Source organism: Myxine glutinosa, chromosome 12, assembly GCF_964187855.1.
Source record: "Myxine glutinosa chromosome 12, kmMyxGlut1.1, whole genome shotgun sequence".
NCBI classification, from domain to species: Eukaryota; Metazoa; Chordata; class Myxini; order Myxiniformes; family Myxinidae; genus Myxine; species Myxine glutinosa.
The window spans coordinates 86056766-86076837 of NC_136272.1; the positions used below are offsets into that span (position 1 = coordinate 86056766).

Below are 20072 nucleotides of genomic sequence, written 5' to 3' on the forward strand. Positions count from 1 at the left end.
GGGCGGGATATTGCTTAGACGTCATTGTTTGGTGCTGGTCGCGGCCGCCATACATTCATTATATTATGTTTATCTCTTGCGAAGGTGGTGAGTGCATTGTAAATTTCTGTCACGTTTGAGTCTTTGACTCGGTACGTAATAAATGGCTGGTTCATTGTATAAATAGATGGCAATGTGTTATTTTGAAAAGTGGTTACAAAAGGACTGTAATGCAATTCTGACCCTCAGGGGGCACTCCAGGGCGGCACACAGAGTGGTTTGACCGGGTTTAAGTGGATATTACCCTCACGTGACGTAACCACAAGTTTTAGGCTGGCTGTGCGGCCTAGGCTAGAGGCCTAGAGGTACGCACACTCCTAAGCCATCTAGCCTGGGTTTGAATCTCGAAGCAGCTCTAAACTGTCATCCTGATGTTCCACAGGTATGTACTGGGTGATTCATCAATGTGTGTCGTCCCTTGGATGGACGTTAAACGGGGGTCACGTCTGCCGGCATGAGTAGTCGAGCGATCGCCGACACCCTGGCCAAATTCCTGCCCGAACCTATGGAGGCAATTATTGCATCGATGAGACAACCGCCCTCAGCCAATGATGCCACCCCGCAGCCTTGTGCTGCATTCGAAAGAAGAAGAAGAATACTGGTTTTTTTTTATTATCGGACTTGCACTCAAACTGATTCCTAAGAGTATGGTGAGGTCCATGGGGCTGGAGGAGATATAACAGACCTTGCAAAATGTCCCAATAAAACCTCAACAAATGCCCATTATGTTTTGTACGTTACATATGCACCTGTGGTTGGTGGGGGGGTGAAAAGGGTATGTAGTTGTGAAGAACAACTGAAAATAACGATGTTTGGTATAATTTTGGACGGGTCGCTTGTGTCTGTCTTCTACGTTCTACCATCTCCTTTCTGGTCTTGCACCCTCTGCCCTTTCTGTACTTTACCACCCATCTCTTCCCCCCCCCCTGCCCCCCCCCCACCCCCTCCCACCCCCCCCCCCCCCCCCCCCACCCCCCCCCCCCCTCCCCCCCCCACCCCCCCCCCCCCCCCCCCCCCCCCACCTCCTCCCTCCCAGGTATTTGCAGGACGCACGTGGTGCACCATCAACTCACTTCTGGTTAAACTATCTAAATCCAGGTTCACTGCTGACCTCCACTCATTCATTCTTCTCTTTTTCCTGCCTGTGGAGCGAACTTCCACATCCTCTTGAATCTCATCCTTCCTCCCAGGCCTTCAAGACAGCTGTTCACCACCAACTCAAGTCTTCTCCAATCCAAAACCATGATCTTTTCTACCCTCGTTAAACCACTCCAAACCCAATTGAGGATCCATAGACCTGTTAGTGTTAGCCTGACTTTAGGTGTGGGAAAGGTGTTGGAGACATTACTTAAGGAACGGATAGGGAACCATTTGAATAATTTCAAGCGAATTAAATGCAGTCAGCACAGATTTAACAAAGGGAGATCATGTTTAACAAATCGTATATAGGGTTCTATGAAGCAGTTTGTGATTGGGTGGATGAGGGAACTGCCGTGGACGTAGTACTGCATATCTGGACTTTCATAAAGCATTTGATAAGGCACCACATAGGAGGTTGTTGGCTAAAGTGAGCGGTTGTGGAGTGGCTCTTCATTTACCGAACTTGATTGGAAACTGGATAAGTGACAGGAAGAAAAGAGTGGCTGTGAGGATGTAAGTAGTGAGGTACCTCAAAAAGATCAGTACTGGGACCATTATTATTCAGAATTTACATCAACGATTCAGATTGTGTGGTTAAGTGTTTGGTTTCTGAATTTGCAGAAGACAACGCTTCAATGTAAGATCGATAACAGAGAGGGTGGTGATCAGATTCAGGAAGGTGTTGATACTTTAATAGATTGGGCAAAATATTCAGCAGATAACGTTTAACCTCAACAAATGTAAGGTGCTGGGGATGGGAAGACAACAACACAACAACATGCATTTTAAGGCCATTTTCCCTGCTAGAGTGGGGGTTAGCCTTGCGGTCCCCATGACAATCTTCTCCATCTTGCCCTATTTTCTGCATCTCTCCTTGTTAACCCCCTTGCCCGCATTTCTTCTTCCACCATCTTTAGCCAAGTCCTTCTCGGTCTTCCCCGTCCTCTACTTCCTTCTACATTCATTTCCATCACTCTTCTCAACCAGTCACTTTCATCCTTCCTCAACACATGACCAAACCATCTCAACCTGTTCCTCTTCACAGCATCAATCACAGGCTCTATTCCCATCATCTTTCGCAATTCATCATTTGTCTTCCTCTCTCTCAACGATACTCCGCACATCCATCGAACCATTCGCATTTCCACCCTTTACAACCTTCGTTGCTGCTCTACGTTCATTACCCATGTCTTGCTCCCATAAATCATAACACTTCTCACACATGCAGCATACGCCTTTCCCTTCAGCTTCAACGACACTCCCCTCCTCATCAGCACGCCACTCAGTTCCCGAAACTTCTTCCATGCACATCTCACTCGAGCAACCGTTGCCGAGTCTGATCCACCTTCTCCATTCAGCATGTCTCCGAGGTAGCAAAATGTTTTCACACCTTCCAGCTTCACGAAGTCTCCAAGATCCAACTCAACATTTCCTCCATCTGCAGCTACCTCTGTGCACACCTTACATTTGAATGTAGCTGCCACACTGGTTAATGACCCTCTCAGACCACTACATTTTTGATGAACCCACTCAGCGCACATTGTACATTGAATGGAGTTCACTCCGACACCCTTCCTGCACACAGCACAGGGCCACTTCCCAGTTCTTTCCACCTCACCGCATGCTTTACCACTTGCCATCACCTTCGTCTTTCCGATATTCACCTTCAGACCTTTTGTCTCCATACATTCCTTCCACTTGTTCATCTTTTCCTTCAGTCCATCCATACTTTCCGCAATCAACACCAGATCACCTGCATACAACAACTCCCACAGTAAACCCTCCTTTACGTTCTGAGCCAGCATCTCCATCACAGCTACAAATAGTAGTGGACTTAGGACCGACCCCAGATGCACTCCCACCTTCATCTCAAACTCACCACTGTTCCCGTCCTTCGTCCTTACAGCTGTGCGCGGTCTTTTGTGCATTGCCATCACTACTCTGATCAACCATTCCTCCACTCCTAACTTCCTCATTGCCCATGTCAATACTTTGCGTGGAACCCTATCGAATGCTTTCTCCAGATCAACAAACCCAAGAAACAAATTCTTCCTCTTCTCCATGTACTTCTTCTGCAACTGCCTCACAATAAAAAGCGCATCTGTCGTTCCTCTTCCTGGCATAAATCCAAACTGCATTTTGTCGATCTTCACTTTGTTCCTTATCCTTCCTCCAACACCCTTTCCAATACCTTCATTCCATGCTCCAATAACTTTATCGCTCAGTACGAGCCACACTCTAGAGGGTCACCTTTCCCCTTGTATAGAGGGACGAGGGTACTCAGTTCCCAATCCACTGGAATGCGGCCTTCTTTCACCGCCAGATTACAGATCTCTGTCATTCTCTTCACACACCAACTTCCTGCTGCCTTCAACATATCTCTCACAACTCCCGTCGGCCCTCCCGCTTTTCTACCCTTCATTGCTTTTATCGCTTCCTCAACTTCCTTCTCAGTTATCTTCTCTGCCGGTCCTAAAACTGGGTTACTCTCTCTGTTGCCATCCAATTCATTCTCTGTATTCAACAGCATTTCCATATATCTTTTCCATCTTCCTTTAATTCCTGGTGCTGGGGATGCCGGGGATGGGTAGGAACAATGAAAATGGAGATTACACGATGAAGTGGCAATCTTGGAGCATGTCACACAGGACAAGGATCTTGGGGTGTAATAGATATGGGAGGTAAGCAGACAACACCATGCCAGGCAGCTATAGGTGAAGCTTACAGGGTTTTAGGTTTTATTCGTTGGGGGATAAATTATAAATCAAAAGAGGTGGTTTTAAAACTGTATATGAACTTATTGAGGCCTCATCTAGAATATTTTGTTCAGTTTTGGTCACCACATCTGAGGAGGGTACGGGCATCGAGCAACTCTATTAATTCCAGGGATAGTTTTATTAAGCTACAAGAAGCAGTTGAGATAGATTTTATAGCAGTTGAGATACAGATAGGACTTTATACAATGCCACAGTGGACAATGTTAGGACCAGGGGCCATAACTTGTTGAAGATGAGGGTTCGGACAGTTTTAAGGTAGGGGATCTTTCAGTCAGACAGGGAGTTAATGCATGGTATGGTCTCCCCGGAGTGGCATCAAAGTGGCATCAAAATGTGAAAAATTTGGAGGGGGATAAATACTGTTATGAATTTTGGGTAGGGGGATATATAGATTCTGGTAGATCTGTATAGGTATCATGCTCCTGTTGTCATGAAGAAGAAGAACCATTTCTATGTACAGTAAGTCAGGGACCTGTCTAGCCCGAATGTCGGATTAAGTGTATCTTCGTCCCCATTACGAGGAATGGGGCATGATAAGTAGAATAGGGACGAAGCTAATTCCCCGGTGTGTCAAACCTGTGATCATTCCATGGCAACGCAATAGACATTAGTTAGGCCCAATAGTTACACCACACAAACACTACTTAAATTCCCCCTCTGCCACGATAATAATAAAACTTACCGGAAGAACAGTCAGGAAGCGGCCACGCATTACGACACCATGGTGATGAAACATCGAACAGGCAGGCAATGGACACGCTCAGAGGGGCAGCAATTGGCCAAGGAAAAGGGTGAGTAAGAAGCAGGTCGCCAATTGGCAGAGGAGGAGAGCGCGAGGTGCTCGGCCAATGGTGGGGGACTGACGGGGGAAGAACATTCGAGTGGTCAAGAAGCGATGCGCTGATTGAGAGAGGGGCCGGTGACGTCAGACGACGAGCCAGACCACAAACCGCGAGCCGACATTTTGTCTTCTTGTTGCATTGGATGCGATAGCGGATGGTCCTGACCGACATTTTCTCTCTCTCGCTTCTTCTCGTTTTTGGACCTCCTTCTCTCGTTCTCTTCTCGTTACCTTCGCAAAAGCGGAAGGTTATGTTTTGATCGCTGTGTATTTATTTGTATGTCTGTGTGTGTGTGTGTGTATGTTATTCGCATAACTCAAAAAGTATTCAACCGAATTGCATGAAATTTGGTGGGATGATTGGTTATTATACGGGACACATTTGATTAGATTTTGGGAGCAATCGGGTCAAAGGTCAAGGTCAAGGTCACGAAAAGGTCAAAATCGTATTTTTACCAAGTACAGAACAGTAGCTGCGGCGAAGGTATGCGCTCTACCGAGTGCCCGTTCTAGTTTCTTCTGATTCTGGAGACAATAGCGAACGGTTGCATTTTGGCTCGCCAGCATCGATGTCCCCTTCTTCTTCTTCTTCTTCTTGTTTCGGGATTCCTTTGTCCCTGGATGGCCTTCCCCTCGCCATAGACGCTTTTCTTGAGTTCTTTGGCTGCCCTTTCGCTTTCCTGCACCCTCAACTCTCTCCCTTCAGATCCGAACATTGGCTGCAGCGCACTGTGGCCGTGCCGAATCCGGGAGAACGTTGAACGGCTGTGGAGACGGATTGCACGCCCGCTCACTCGCTTGGCGAGAGAAGCCTTATCGAGGCCTGGTGGACGGGGGCGCATTGGGAGCCTTGTTCCCGACAACCGGAGCCGCGTCGGACGACTGCGCTCGGAGCCAGGCACGGATGGAGGAGCGAGCTGCACGCGACCCGTTCAAGTCATGTGGAGGGCCGGTGGCACGCCAGCGGACAAGGCCGGGGCGAACGATTGGCTCGGTGGGGCCTAGTGGAGCGCAAACGGTGGATGGCGGCTTTTCTTCCCGCCAACACCAGTGCCGCGGCGGGCTTGCATGCTTGGGGCCTGGATGACGCCAACGAGCCTGATGATCCCCGACACACCTCAGCCGGACAGAGCTAAGCTCGCACCACACAGAACACAACGAAACGTTTATTTTCATATCCTCCCCATCTGTACGTGTTTGAAATCTGTATGTAGGAGCGCTCATTAGGGGTTTTAGATATCGTCGCGTTCTTTGTTCACAGGGTCCGGCAATAAAGCCATGTTAATCTTGTACATTCAAAATCCGTGTTCGTGAGTTTAATTTCCTGCAGATTTGAAGACTGCTCGGGACCACAGGTAAAAGTTCCCGCTTCTTCTTCCTTTATCTTTCCTCCCCCGCGCATACACTACTGTGTTCAAAAAGTATCCGACCTTTATTTTTCGTGCGTAAAAAAGAAGAAGCTAGGGAGGCGTTGATTGGTGCACGTATGTAGGCAATCCTAATGCACACGCGTGAATTTTTTCACACCTGCAGAAGCTGCCATTCGACGGCAGACCGCCGATGAGTGAGGACATGTAAGTGAGCGCCGTCGGATTTTAGTTTTTGACAAAATGACGGAAAAACTTGAACAACGCTACTGCATCAAATTTTGTGTAAAGCTTGGCGATTCCCAAGTGGAAACGATCCGCAAGATTCAACACCGTTCATTCCATTATGAAGGAGGATTTGGGCTTCAGGAGAATCTCAGCAAAGTTCGTACCAAAGCTGCTAACGATTGAGCTGAAGCAACTCCGTTTGGAGATCGCACAGGACATGCTGGAGACTGTGAACAGCGATCCCAGCTTCCTCAACACAGTGATCACTGGCGTTGAGTCCTGGGTTTATGGGTACGACCCAGAAACCAAGTTGCAGTTTTGATGCAAGTTTGATGAAACACAAAATTTGATGCAGTAGCGTTGTTCAAGTTTTTCCGTCATTTTGTCAAAAACGAAAATCCGACGGCGCTCACTTACATTTCCTCACTCATCGGCGGTCTGCCGTCGAATGACAGCTTCTGCAGGTGTGAAAAAATTCACTCGTGTGCAATGTGCATTAGGATCGCCTACATACGTGCACCAATCAACGCCTCCCTAGCTTCTTTTTTTTTACGCACAAAAAATAAAGGTCGGATACTTTTTGAACACACTACGTATAGTCAAATCCGCCATTGAATGTTGCCTCAGAGTAAACTCGATTGCCATTCGTGATTTCCTGGTCTCAACTTCCCGGCAGGCCACTGTAATTCTAACTTACTAGTACCGACTGCAAAGCCGCAATGAGCCGGCGAAGCCAAAACCTCTTGCCACTATTTTACCCATCACCATGGCATCAGTAGGTTAGGTAGTTGGTAGTAGGTAGGTAGGTAGTTGGTAGTAGGTAGGTGTAGTAGGTACCGTACCTGGTAAGACTTGGTAAAAGAGAAGAGCAGACAGTCCTCCCCAATGACAATACCTGCATACAATAAATGTCACAAGAAGCTTAAGGAAGTAACTATACGATGTGCTAGCTTAAGGCCTATTTTTAACTGGGCTTAACATACGTTTTCACAGTAAGTGTGTAGTCTTCTAACTTCAGTCGCTGTCAGGCGCCAGGGCTGGTTCTCTGACCCTCCGGGCACGGCAGCTTCCTCCACCAGCAGACGTTAGCTTTGCAGTGATTAATTCGGTGACTTCCGTCTCAACTTCGGATATTTCCGGCCGTGAAAAACTATCCGTATTTCTAAACTAAATATGTAAACCGCTTATACCGTATTTCTGGCCGTGAAAAACGATCCCATACGGCCGCGAGATTTCTAAAAAATAATTCTTCGTCAATGTTAGAATATTTGACGCCGTTTTCACCGTCCGAAACGCGTAATAATATTTTTTCAAATGCTCGAATCTCATTGGTTCTGGTGTTTGATGACGATTTTCGTTGAAGATAACGAGGTTGGTCTTAACGTATTTTAAATACTAATTAGAGGTTTCATCCCTAGATTTGATCCCTAGATTAGAGGTTTCATACGTATGAGATTGTGAATCAAAGAACGACGGGTGAAACAAACTCCTATTGAACTTTTTCGCAATTGTTTTATGCAAACTTCCGCATCCGGTCGATGGCTGTCTCCAGCACTCCATCCAGTGAGTGATTTCATTTTAGAAATATTTTTGCAAATGCTCGACTCTCATTGGGTCCGGTGTTTGGTGACGCGTTTCGTTGAAGATAACCAGGCCCGTGCGGGCCGATGTTGGTCTTAAATTATTTTATTAATACATCGGAGGTGCATAAGATTGTGAATCAAACGACGACGGGTGAAAGAAACTCCTAATGAAAGTTTTAAATTTGTTATGCATACTTCCGCCTCCGCAAGATGGCTGCGTCCACTGCGCTTCGGATTCTCGAGCCAAGGCATAATCAGGTTTTCAACATAATACGTACTCGTTTATTGACAACACCGGCTTCGCCGGCTATTATAATCAACTCCAACTGATGATTTCATGAAAAGAGAATCTGCAAGATTAATGTTTTTGGTATAATTTAGTGAAGGATTTATCTGGTTTTGGCATGTAAGTGTTTACCTTTTCTAAGATATTTTTGAAATCAGTGTATATTACAGATGGGTGTTTGAGTTTGGTTGTAATTTCTTTTTTCTAACCTCACTTCCTTTCTTTGGCATTTCAATAACTATAGATGTATTTTTGCTACAATATTTCAAAAGTTCTGTTCGTTTTTATTTATAATTCAAGAAAGTTAAGTCTCTTAAAAATATATTTTATTCGTTTTATTGCATTCTTGTGAAGTATTTAATCTTGAAAGGTTTTGAATACAGGCATAATGTGGTTTTTGTTAAAATATAAAAGGTCGATGTGATTCTTATTTTTATAAGTTTCTGTATTTCTTAACACATAATCCTTATTGTTAGCTTTTAAATCATAAACATTCAAATAAAAATTATTTCCTTTTAAAATTTGTGAATATGTGTTAATTTAATTACTATAAACTAAAGGCAGCTATAAACTGTCATCCCGGTGTTTTACTTACAGGCCGGGTGATTCATCAATGTGTTTGCTGTCCCTCAGATGGACGTTAAACGGGTGTCCCATCTGAAAGCATTCGTACGTTAAAGATCCCATGGTGTCCTTTGTGAAAAGTAGACGAGCTATCGCTGACACCATGTTTAAATTACAAATTCCTGCCCTAACCAGCAGAGGGCATAGCATCAGTGGCACAGCCGCACCATCAGCCAATGATGCTACACACAGCCTTGTGCTGCATACAAAAGAAGAAGAATTGGATAACTAGAACGGCACTCAGTAGAGCACATACATCCACCAACCTGAACAGTTTACGTTTTGTATCACACTCATAGTCCGGATCTGCACCTGGGCCTTAACCAAAATCTAATCAGCTTGTTCATGTCACCTACCCAAGTCATCCACCAAGTTTTGTCATAACCCGTCCACAACATTGGGAAATATCTTGCTATACTGCATATCATTTTTGGGACGTACCTCTCAATTGTGAAGAATCACTTCAACACTTCTAGTATATCCGGATACGGATCCTCAACAAAATTTAATCAATTATTTCTGATCACAAACCCAAACTGTCCAAGTTTCGTCCAAATTTGTTCACGTTTTGAGATATTGTACTACATATTGTTACAACCACAGGTACATTCTGGTTGCCCGGTTCGAGTTCCGCGGGTCATGTCAAAAAGACCGCAACCGCCAACCAAGTCCATGGTCCCGAGTAAGTTCACGGGCCTGTTTGCCATGTTACAATACCAGTGGGCCAGTGAAATCAGCCGGGTGAAGTGCCGATATACACCAACGATCTGATCTAATTTGGCCGAGGAAACCGTTGGTCCCGAGTGTGATCTTAAGCGTTTTTTACCACTCTCCAACTACACTGTAATCACCCTAAACCACCAAACAAATAATCTAGAACAAGCATAATCCACCCGAAGACCAGGTATCTATGCTAATAAAATACTCTGTGTGGATGTGTGTTTGTCATGGTTCCAGGACGATGACAGCTAGAAACTTGAATCTTTGTATGGTACAAAGGGACCCCAACATTGTACCAGACCCCAAGAGTGTGCATTGGGGTATGATTTAAAAAAAAATTGGTTTGGTAATAAATTCGGGAAAATGCAACAGACAAATTAAATAAAGATAAATAAATTTAAATAAAGAGGAGGTTTGCAAAAACACTTGAGAGTTTCTCAAAAACAGATGTTGGTAATACGCAAATAGATGTTGGTAAATTCGTAATACCAAGCATCTACCAACTAATCCGTGAACCAAGATCTACAAACTCTGGGAATGAAAAGTAAGTCAATTAAAGCTTCAATTTCAATATTCCTGTATTTTCAATTAAAGCTTCGCTCTCTAATGGCCACTGCCAAACTTGCTGTATACTTATCACAGAAGGCGAAGCTGGGTAGCAAGCCCATGGAACAATGTAACATTATGGTAATTTTCAGTGCTTTGGTTTCAGCAAGGGTGAAACTTGAATTTACTTTTGCTCAAAGTACAAGCGAACCTGAAAAATGTATTGATACATGGTGTGTTGGAGGAATTTGTGAAATTCAAGAAAATGAATTAATGATTATTTTGTAAGATGATTTGTTGTCACAATGTAATGTTTATTTTCTTCTTAATGGCCCCTTTTTACACACTTTTATTGAACTTCATCTGAACTTTGTTTGTTTGTCCTGTTTCAAATCTTCAAGCCGTTCGTTTTCTAGGTTCCATACGTTCTAGAGAACGGAAATTTGGCCCACGGTCCTCTTTTCTGGTACATTTTCATCGATCAAAATATAATTTAACAAAATTTATATGTTTTAATTTTAAAAAAAGTTTACAACTTAAAAAAAGAAGAGTGTGTAGCCCTAAAACGTGTTTTTTCGTTTACTTGTTCTCTCTTGTGTTTATGGTCCTTTTTCTCTCCTGTGTTTTGCATTGTAAGGTTGCTGGTAATATGATTGGGTAGTGAACTACGATCTACAAACTCTGGGAATGAAAGGTAAATCAATTAAAACTTTAAAACTTCCATTTCAATATTCCTGTCTCTGCACCTCTGCCCCCCCCCCCCCTCTTTCTCTTTCTCTCTCTCTCTGCCTCTTTCTCTCTCTCTGCCTCTTTCTCTCTCTCTGCCTCTTTCTCTCTCTCTGCCTCTTTCTCTCTCTCTGCCTCTTTCTCTCTCTCTGCCTCTTTCTCTCTCTCTGCCTCTTTCTCTCTCTCTGCCTCTTTCTCTCTCTCTGCCTCTTTCTCTCTCTCTGCCTCTTTCTCTCTCTCTGCCTCTTTCTCTCTCTCTGCCTCTTTCTCTCTCTCTGCCTCTTTCTCTCTCTCTCTGCCTCTTTCTCTCTCTCTCTCTCTGCCTCTTTCTCTCTCTCTCTCTCTCTGCCTCTTTCTCTCTCTCTCTGCCTCTTTCTCTCTCTCTGCCTCTTTCTCTCTCTCTGCCTCTTTCTCTCTCTCTGCCTCTTTCTCTCTCTCTCTGCCTCTTTCTCTCTCTCTGCCTCTTTCTCTCTCTCTGCCTCTTTCTCTCTCTCTGCCTCTTTCTCTCTCTCTGCCTCTTTCTCTCTCTCTGCCTCTTTCTCTCTCTCTGCCTCTTTCTCTCTCTCTGCCTCTTTCTCTCTCTCTGCCTCTTTCTCTCTCTCTGCCTCTTTCTCTCTCTCTGCCTCTTTCTCTCTCTCTGCCTCTTTCTCTCTCTCTGCCTCTTTCTCTCTCTCTCTGCCTCTTTCTCTCTCTCTCTCTGCCTCTTTCTCTCTCTCTCTGCCTCTTTCTCTCTCTCTGCCTCTTTCTCTCTCTCTGCCTCTTTCTCTCTCTCTGCCTCTTTCTCTCTCTCTGCCTCTTTCTCTCTCTCTCTGCCTCTTTCTCTCTCTCTCTCTCTGCCTCTTTCTCTCTCTCTCTCTCTGCCTCTTTCTCTCTCTCTCTGCCTCTTTCTCTCTCTCTGCCTCTTTCTCTCTCTCTGCCTCTTTCTCTCTCTCTGCCTCTTTCTCTCTCTCTCTGCCTCTTTCTCTCTCTCTGCCTCTTTCTCTCTCTCTGCCTCTTTCTCTCTCTCTGCCTCTTTCTCTCTCTCTGCCTCTTTCTCTCTCTCTGCCTCTTTCTCTCTCTCTGCCTCTTTCTCTCTCTCTCTGCCTCTTTCTCTCTCTCTGCCTCTTTCTCTCTCTCTCTGCCTCTTTCTCTCTCTCTCTCTGCCTCTTTCTCTCTCTCTCTGCCTCTTTCTCTCTCTCTGCCTCTTTCTCTCTCTCTGCCTCTTTCTCTCTCTCTGCCTCTTTCTCTCTCTCTGCCTCTTTCTCTCTCTCTGCCTCTTTCTCTCTCTGCCTCTTTCTCTCTCTCTGCCTCTTTCTCTCTCTCTGCCTCTTTCTCTCTCTCTGCCTCTTTCTCTCTCTGCCTCTTTCTCTCTCTCTGCCTCTTTCTCTCTCTCTCTGCCTCTTTCTCTCTCTCTCTGCCTCTTTCTCTCTCTCTCTGCCTCTTTCTCTCTCTCTCTGCCTCTTTCTCTCTCTCTCTGCCTCTTTCTCTCTCTCTCTGCCTCTTTCTCTCTCTCTGCCTCTTTCTCTCTCTCTCTGCCTCTTTCTCTCTCTCTGCCTCTTTCTCTCTCTCTGCCTCTTTCTCTCTCTCTGCCTCTTTCTCTCTCTCTGCCTCTTTCTCTCTCTCTCTGCCTCTTTCTCTCTCTCTCTGCCTCTTTCTCTCTCTCTGCCTCTTTCTCTCTCTCTGCCTCTTTCTCTCTCTCTGCCTCTTTCTCTCTCTCTCTGCCTCTTTCTCTCTCTCTCTGCCTCTTTCTCTCTCTCTCTGCCTCTTTCTCTCTCTCTCTGCCTCTTTCTCTCTCTCTCTGCCTCTTTCTCTCTCTCTCTGCCTCTTTCTCCATATCTCTCTCCATCTCTGTCTCTTTTCTGCAGATTAAAGGTTGCTGGAAATATAATTAGGTAGAAAATACCTAAACCTTTAAAGCTTTGCTTTCTATGTCTGCCGTATTTCCATGCCATATGTCTCAGTCTTCTCCTTCCCTCGCTCCCCCTCTTTCTCATCAGTACAAAATTTTGCCATTATTTCGCAGTATGGCTCCCACCAAGAAAAGACCATCAACACGAAGCAAACGAGCAAAAAAATGGCTTGTAAAAACTGTTTCCCGACCTTCTGAGACACCAGCCCAAAGAGAAAGACGACTTGCAAGGAAACGAGAAGCAATGAATGCTGCTCGAGAAAATCAAACACCAGAACAACAAGCAGTCAGGCTAGCAGCCAAGAGAGCAGCAATGGCTGCTGCCAGAGCCGCTGAAACTCCAGAAAGAAAATCAGTCAGGCAAGCAGCCAACAGAGAAGCAATGGCTGCTGCCAGAGCAGCTGAAACTCTAGAACAACAAGAAGTCAGGCAAGCAGCCAACAGAGCAGCAATGGCTGCAGCCAGAGCAGCTGAAACTTCAGAACAAGAAGAATTGAGGCAAGCAGCCAACAGAGAAGCAATGGCTGCTACTAGAGCAGTTGAAACACCAAAACAACTAGCAATCAGGCAAGCAGCCAACAGAGAAGCAATGGCTGCTGCCAGAGCAGCTCAAACACCAGAACAAATAGCAATCAAGCAGGCAGCCAACAAAGAAGCAATGGCTGTTGCCAGAGCAGTTCAAACTCTAGAGCAGGAAGAAATGAGAAGGGTTGCTGAGAGAAATTCAAGATCTGCTGCCAGAGCAACTAAGTATTCTGCAGCAAATAAATCGGCAATGGCTGCTACCCGTTATGCAAGATATCAAAGGTCTAACATCTTTTGAAGACTTGCAAACAGAAAATGGCATAATCTGAGACACTTACAAACAGGCCTGCCAGCTGAGAGGACTCCTCGAAGATGATGCATACTGGAACAGCACGTTGGAGGCAGCTGCTGTGACCCAATAATCACGGATGCTGCAAAATCTGTTTGCTATCATGCTGCAGACATGTGCCATGTCAAATCCTCAGGAACTATGGAAAAACCACAAAGAAAACCTGTCAGAAGACATTTTGCACCAGGCAGAAGTGCAAAATCCAAATCTGGAACTTGACTACAGTGATGCCACCTTCAACCATGCTCTCATTTATCATTGAGGACAAAAGGCTTTGAGTGGCTCTGACCTTAAAACATTTGGCCTCCCTGATCCACAACGAGACAATGATAATGAGCTATCAAATGACCAGATTGCTGAATACATACAGGAGAATGAGCTACGTCTGGTTCCAGACCAAAGAGAAGCCTTCAATAAGATCATAGAAGCAGTTTTCAATGGGAGTAGTGACATCTTATTTCTGGATGCCCCAGGTGGAACAGAGAAAACTTTTCTAATCAACCTTCTTTTGGCCAAAATCTGACAGAGAAACATGATTGTCCTTGCTGTGGAATCATCAGGAAATGCAGCCATACTGTTGACAAGTGGAAGAACAGCTCATTCAGTCTTCAAATTGCCCTTGAACCTGGCAAGCTCAGAGGCACCAACCTGAAAAAATGGCAAGGGCTCTGGCAAAGCAAATGTCATGCAACAATGTCAGCTCGTTGTCTGGGATGATTGCACAATATCTCACAAAGCTGTCTTTGAAGCTCTTGAATGCACCCTGAAAGATCTCCGATAAAATGACAAGAGAATGGGAAGAGTGACTGGTGATGGCTGGGGACTTTCGGCAGACATTGCAAGTCATTTCACGTGGAACAAATGCTGATGAACTGCAGGCCTGCCTCAAAGGCTCATACATTTGGAACAACATTCAGCAACTCAGCCTAACTACCAACATGCGAGTTGATCTCACTGGATTAGTTCACTCACAGGGGATTCATCTGCATGAGAATTTGCTGCAAATGTACTCCATCTGGGAAATGGAGCTATGGCATCTGAGGCTCAAGATGGAACAATTTCAATGAACAATATTGGTAAAACAGTAGCAACACTTGGCTGAAGGATGCAGTCATTGTTTCCCAACATTGTACACCACTTTCATGGCCACAAGTGGCTATGCCAAAGAGCCATCGTGGCTCCAAAATGATGCAGTCAATACAGTACTACAAACAAGGAGCCTCTTTCACAGTTGCCTGGCATTGTGCAAAAGTGCAAGTCAGTTGACACTGTACCGGACACTGATGAGGCAGCCAATGAATGAATGAATGAATGATCGTTTTTAAGGACATTTTCCCCGCTATAGCGTGGGTTAGCCTTGCGGGCCCCATGACAATCATGGTTCCCTGTTTGAGGCAATGTTTTTATGGCCGGATGCCCTTCCTGACGCCAACCCTTAGTCGCCTCTTACGATGCGCAGGGATACGGTGTACCTATTCTAAACCGGGGTACACACCGGGACAAAATTGTACTGATGAGGCAGTCAATGACCCAACATAATTTCCTAACTCTTTGGAGCCAGCAGGTGTGCCTTCACACAATCTGGAGCTCAAAATCACAGCACCCATTATGCTTCTCAGAAATCTGGACCAACACCCTGTAATGGAACACATTTGGCTGTCAAGAAGCTTCGCCACATGGCCTTGAAGTCACAATCGTGACTGACAATGCAGCAGGGCAGGTTGTCTTCATTCCACACATTCCAATAATTTCCTCGGACTTGCCATTTCCATTTAAGAGGCTCCAGTTCCCTGTTCGTCTCTGCTTTGCTGTGAGCATCAACAAAGCACAGGGACAATCACTAAAGGTTGTTGGCCTCAACCTGCAAAGCCTATGCTTTTCTACGGCCAACTTTATGTTGGTTGCTCCGGAGTTTGTGATGGAAAGAGCCTTTTCATCTTGACACCACAGGGAAAAGCAACCAACATTGTCAATCCTGAACCTCTGCAAGGATAAATAAATGTCAAACATTGCAATAAAATGTGATAAAGTAAAAAATCTTCAGTGCTATGATAAAGTATGTGAAGGCATCAATTTTTCAGCTCACAACTAAGATTGTTTTTATACTTAAATGCACAGCTTCAAGAGCTTTCTGTGATGAATAAAATCTCAGAAAAAGTTTCACGATTTATCCAATATCCACAATAGGTTCAGAATCTCACACACACACACACACACACACACACACACACACACACACACACACACACACACACACACACACATACACATACACACACACACACACACCAAAAGAACACAACAAAGAGGTGGATTTGATCTCAGAGAGAAAGCAATGGAGCTTTAGAATACCACATATATATGACAGCACTCTGAAAGAAAGATCAAAATACCAGGAGTGAAGATATGTCGAATAATTTTCTAATGAGACAGTCTGTTTTGCCTGGCCCTGGACCCACTGAGCAAACTCATTAATGAGTAAGGACACGGATACACCATTACATCAAATAAGAGAATGTCGAAAGAGACAAAAAGGTGACGTCTACTTTACATGGATGATTTAAAACTCTTTGCACCAAATGACGAAAAATTGGAAAAACAACTCAAATTAGTGAAACAGTACTCTGACAAAAAGTAAGCCAACTGCATATTCATACAAGGTAGAGCAACGAAAACGGACATAAAAATTGACACAAATGCAACAATACAGGTACTAGACAACGAAGCATCATATAAATACCTCGGAGTAGAAAAGGGCCACCATATATGCCATAATATGTCACAAACAAATGTGCAAAATAATTTGCAAAGAATAGCTGCATAGAACAAGGCTGATATGAAAACATACCTTTCTCCAAGGAACAAAGTCAAAGCCATAAACCAACTCACAATACCAGTATTCCAGTACAATTGCGAGATAATAAACTGGCCACAATCAGAAATCAATGAACTGGATATCAAAACAAGGAAACTCTTCACCATTCCCAAAATGTTTTACAAAAATCAATGCCTGATGGCGGCCTGATGGCGGCCCGAGAATGTACCTGATGAGACAAGGAGATAGCGGCCTGATGGAGCCCAACCAAGTGCACAGAATGACAACTGGAGGATTGGCCAAATCAATCAGACTACCAAATCCAATTTGTAAGCAAAGACAAAGACAACAAACCAAAGAAGGTATCCCGAACCGACCTAGAAAAACATTTCCAAAGACAGGTGTGAGTGGAAGATGTCACACAAGAAACCGAAAGACGAAAGAAAAATATAAAATGAAATCTCAACAGATATACACTGGGAAAACGATAAAAGAGCAGGAAGGTATAAAAAAAGTTGGACAGATTGGGAGTAGATAAAGAAGGCGCTTGGGAATGGCTAAGAAGAGGTCAGCTCAACTAGGATCGAGAACGAATCATTATAAATACCCAAGACCAAGGACACTACATCAATGGCTTTAAGAAAATGGTGGGACTGAGTCAATCGGACAAGTGTAGGTTCTGCAAGGTAGAAACAGAAAGTATGAGTCACCTCCTGTCAGGATGTAAAAAAAAAACCCATGTCAGAACAGCTGTACACCCAAAGGCACAACAAAGTATGCCGAGTAATCCACTGGCACATCTGCAAAAGTCTCAATATCCCAGTTCCAGAAAACTTGTGGAAACATGAACCAAAAGCAATCATTGAAAACAAGGAAGTAATGCTCACATATGACCTAATGATGTAAGCTTGATCCTATCAAGCATGAACATCGAAAACAAAGCATTGTGTCCGGATATTGTACTGAGGTACAAAAAATAAAAGAAGGCATTTCTAATTGAGGTGTCATTCGCCAGAGATTTTGGCCTAAACGGCACAGAAAGCAAGAAAATGACCAAATACCAAGCCCTCAAAAATGAAGTGAAAAGGTCCTGGAAGCTGAAGAGTGCCAAAATTGTACCAGTGATTATTGAAGCAACGATAATGATAAAATGAACCTCACAGAGATCTTAAAACCCATCCCTGGGAATATTACGACAAACAAACTGCAATTGGAAGCTGTCCAAGGCTCGGCGACGATCCTCAAAAGAGCCCTCAAAACAAAACTCTGAGAATGAGAAAACTTCACAAACTGGTCCATGAATCATGATCCCTTACTGAAACAAAGGTGGATACTTCGAGTCATGGGATGACTATGTTCCACCTCCTGAAACCTCCATATGGAGATAACAACCAATGACACACACACACACACACACACACACACACACACACACACACACACACACACACACACACACACACACACACACACACACACACAAAGGTGGATACGTCGAGACCTGGGAGGGCTACGTTCCAGCTTCTGAAACCCGCATATGGAGATGACAGCCAGCAACACACACAGACAAGTGGTCTATTTTACTAGCGGGCACCCCCGTCCTCTGTCCTCTGGACGGGGAGTACCCTTCTCGGTTTATCTGAGGTCGGGCTGGTGATTGTGCACCAGAGTATGTGCTCAACTGCTAGCCTTGGGTGGCCATTTAAGGCCAGTTTGGGGGTTGGAACCAAAGGTAGACCCAGGTCTGGAACCTCTACGTTGCCCCAATAACTCTTACATGCCAATTTTTGAGTTTTGATGACATCCACGTTTGCTCCGTTGTGGTATTAATGTAGAAGATAGACATAGGAAAATCATTAAAATGTTGATGTCAGCTCAGGCGATGGTGGTACTTAGGCTAGTATTTAATAACAAGCAAATGCAAATGCTCATACCCTTTGTAATAAATAAATACCCTTTGCCCTCTACCCTCAAACAAACCAAGCGATCAGTCTGTCTACAAATGTCAGTTTATGATCGATTTCATGTCTGTGGGTGTTGGTGTTTCATAAAGGTTATATTTAGTTATTTTATAAAAGTTATGTTCATAAAAGTTACGTTTAGTTACATCCTTGTTGCAAGTATTGCAGTATTTTTTGGTTGCATATAGAGTATGATCATTTAAAATAAAAATTGTGTGTTTTTTTTCAATAAACAAAGCAAGACTCAATTTGATGTTCTCCCTTTTTAAAGTCGCCTATCTTGCGATCTTTTTTTTTTTTTTTGAATTTATTTCTTCAACCTTTATCAAATCTCTCCCTTTTTAATGCACTTTCAAAATGTTCTCAAGAAATTACTGTTTACGGTTCTTGATAAAATGTCTTGGGAAAATTCTCGACTTCTGGCAAACCTTCCACACTCTCTTCGATCCAATTCTTCCCTCTGGGTCTTCAAGACAGCTGTCCTCAGGTCATCCCGTCCACCATCCACAGCCATGATCTTTTCTACACCTGTTAAACCACCCCCACCTCCCTCAAAATTTTGCTTACGTATCCATCTTGTCCACCCCTTGCGTTCTTCCCTACCCCTCATCGTTACCTGCATCCTTTGTTTGTCTGTCCCCGTCTACCTTCTCCGTCCACCCTGGTATTTTTCATTTCCCCTGTCTCCTGCTGTTCCCTTTGTTATGTTGTGTCCTAATCTGTTCTGTGCCCCAGCTCTTACATGTGCCTCGACCTTCTATTAAAAAAAAGCGAAAAACTCGACACCGATTCTGTGACGAGCCCAGACGGCATCGGTGCACGTGTCCTAAAAACCTGATCTGCTAATCTTGCTCATCCTCTTTCTGCTCTGTTCACTCAGTCATTACCCTTGAAATGCAATGTGGAGAGCGGGGTAAAGCAATTGGTTCATGTCAGTCTGTCTGTCTACAAAATCGTTTTATGATCGAGGATCAACTTATTTAAATTGAATGTTAGATTAAAACACAAATTGGACCATGAATTGGAAAATGAACCTGTAGTTTTACAGAACTTTGGCTTTGAATTTGTCCCGATCACACATGCGCGGAGAGGAGAGAGATTTAAAAAAAATTTACTCTGCCCACCTGGCAGTCAAAATAAATAAATAATTATTCCAAATAGGAAATTTACTGTTTTTAAGAACGTCATAAAAGACAAACAGACAAGAAGAACTAATGTAATGTGTTGGATAGGCCAGGTGATGTAATAGCCACTGCATCAACTGCAGTACATTCTGAAATTAATTCATTATCCCTTGAGGGAGCAAGGAAGGAGGAAAAGAGGTAGACCGCAGTTGAGATGGGAGGATTGTGTGAGGAGGGATAGCAGTAAGGTGGGGCTGGTTGGAGAGTGGAGAGAGAGTTGGCTGAGGACAGAGGGAAGTGGAGGCGCATCGTAGTCAAGGCAGAGCAGAAGCTTGGAAGAGAACGGAGATTACAAAGGGAAGAGATAGTATATAAGTCCCCCTTTACTTATAAAGGGAAGAGATAGTATATGAGTCCCGAGTCCCCCTTATAAAGGGAAGAGAAGGAGAAGAGAAGAACAATTTATACTTTTATAATCTATGTTTGAATTGAATTATATATTTGATCCATGTACGAGTAGAATACAAATAGTC

At 44.2% G+C, this 20072-nt stretch overlaps 1 long non-coding RNA gene across 1 annotated transcript; it reads left to right on the top strand.

The window, feature by feature from the left end:
* The first annotated feature begins 125 nt into the window (after positions 1-125).
* On the top strand, positions 126-18663 carry LOC137437589 (uncharacterized). The gene is made up of 3 exons (XR_010986554.2): positions 126-421; positions 10789-10845; positions 12854-18663. It is a non-coding gene; the product is annotated as an uncharacterized LOC137437589 (long non-coding RNA).
* Positions 18664-20072: the final 1409 nt, after the last annotated feature.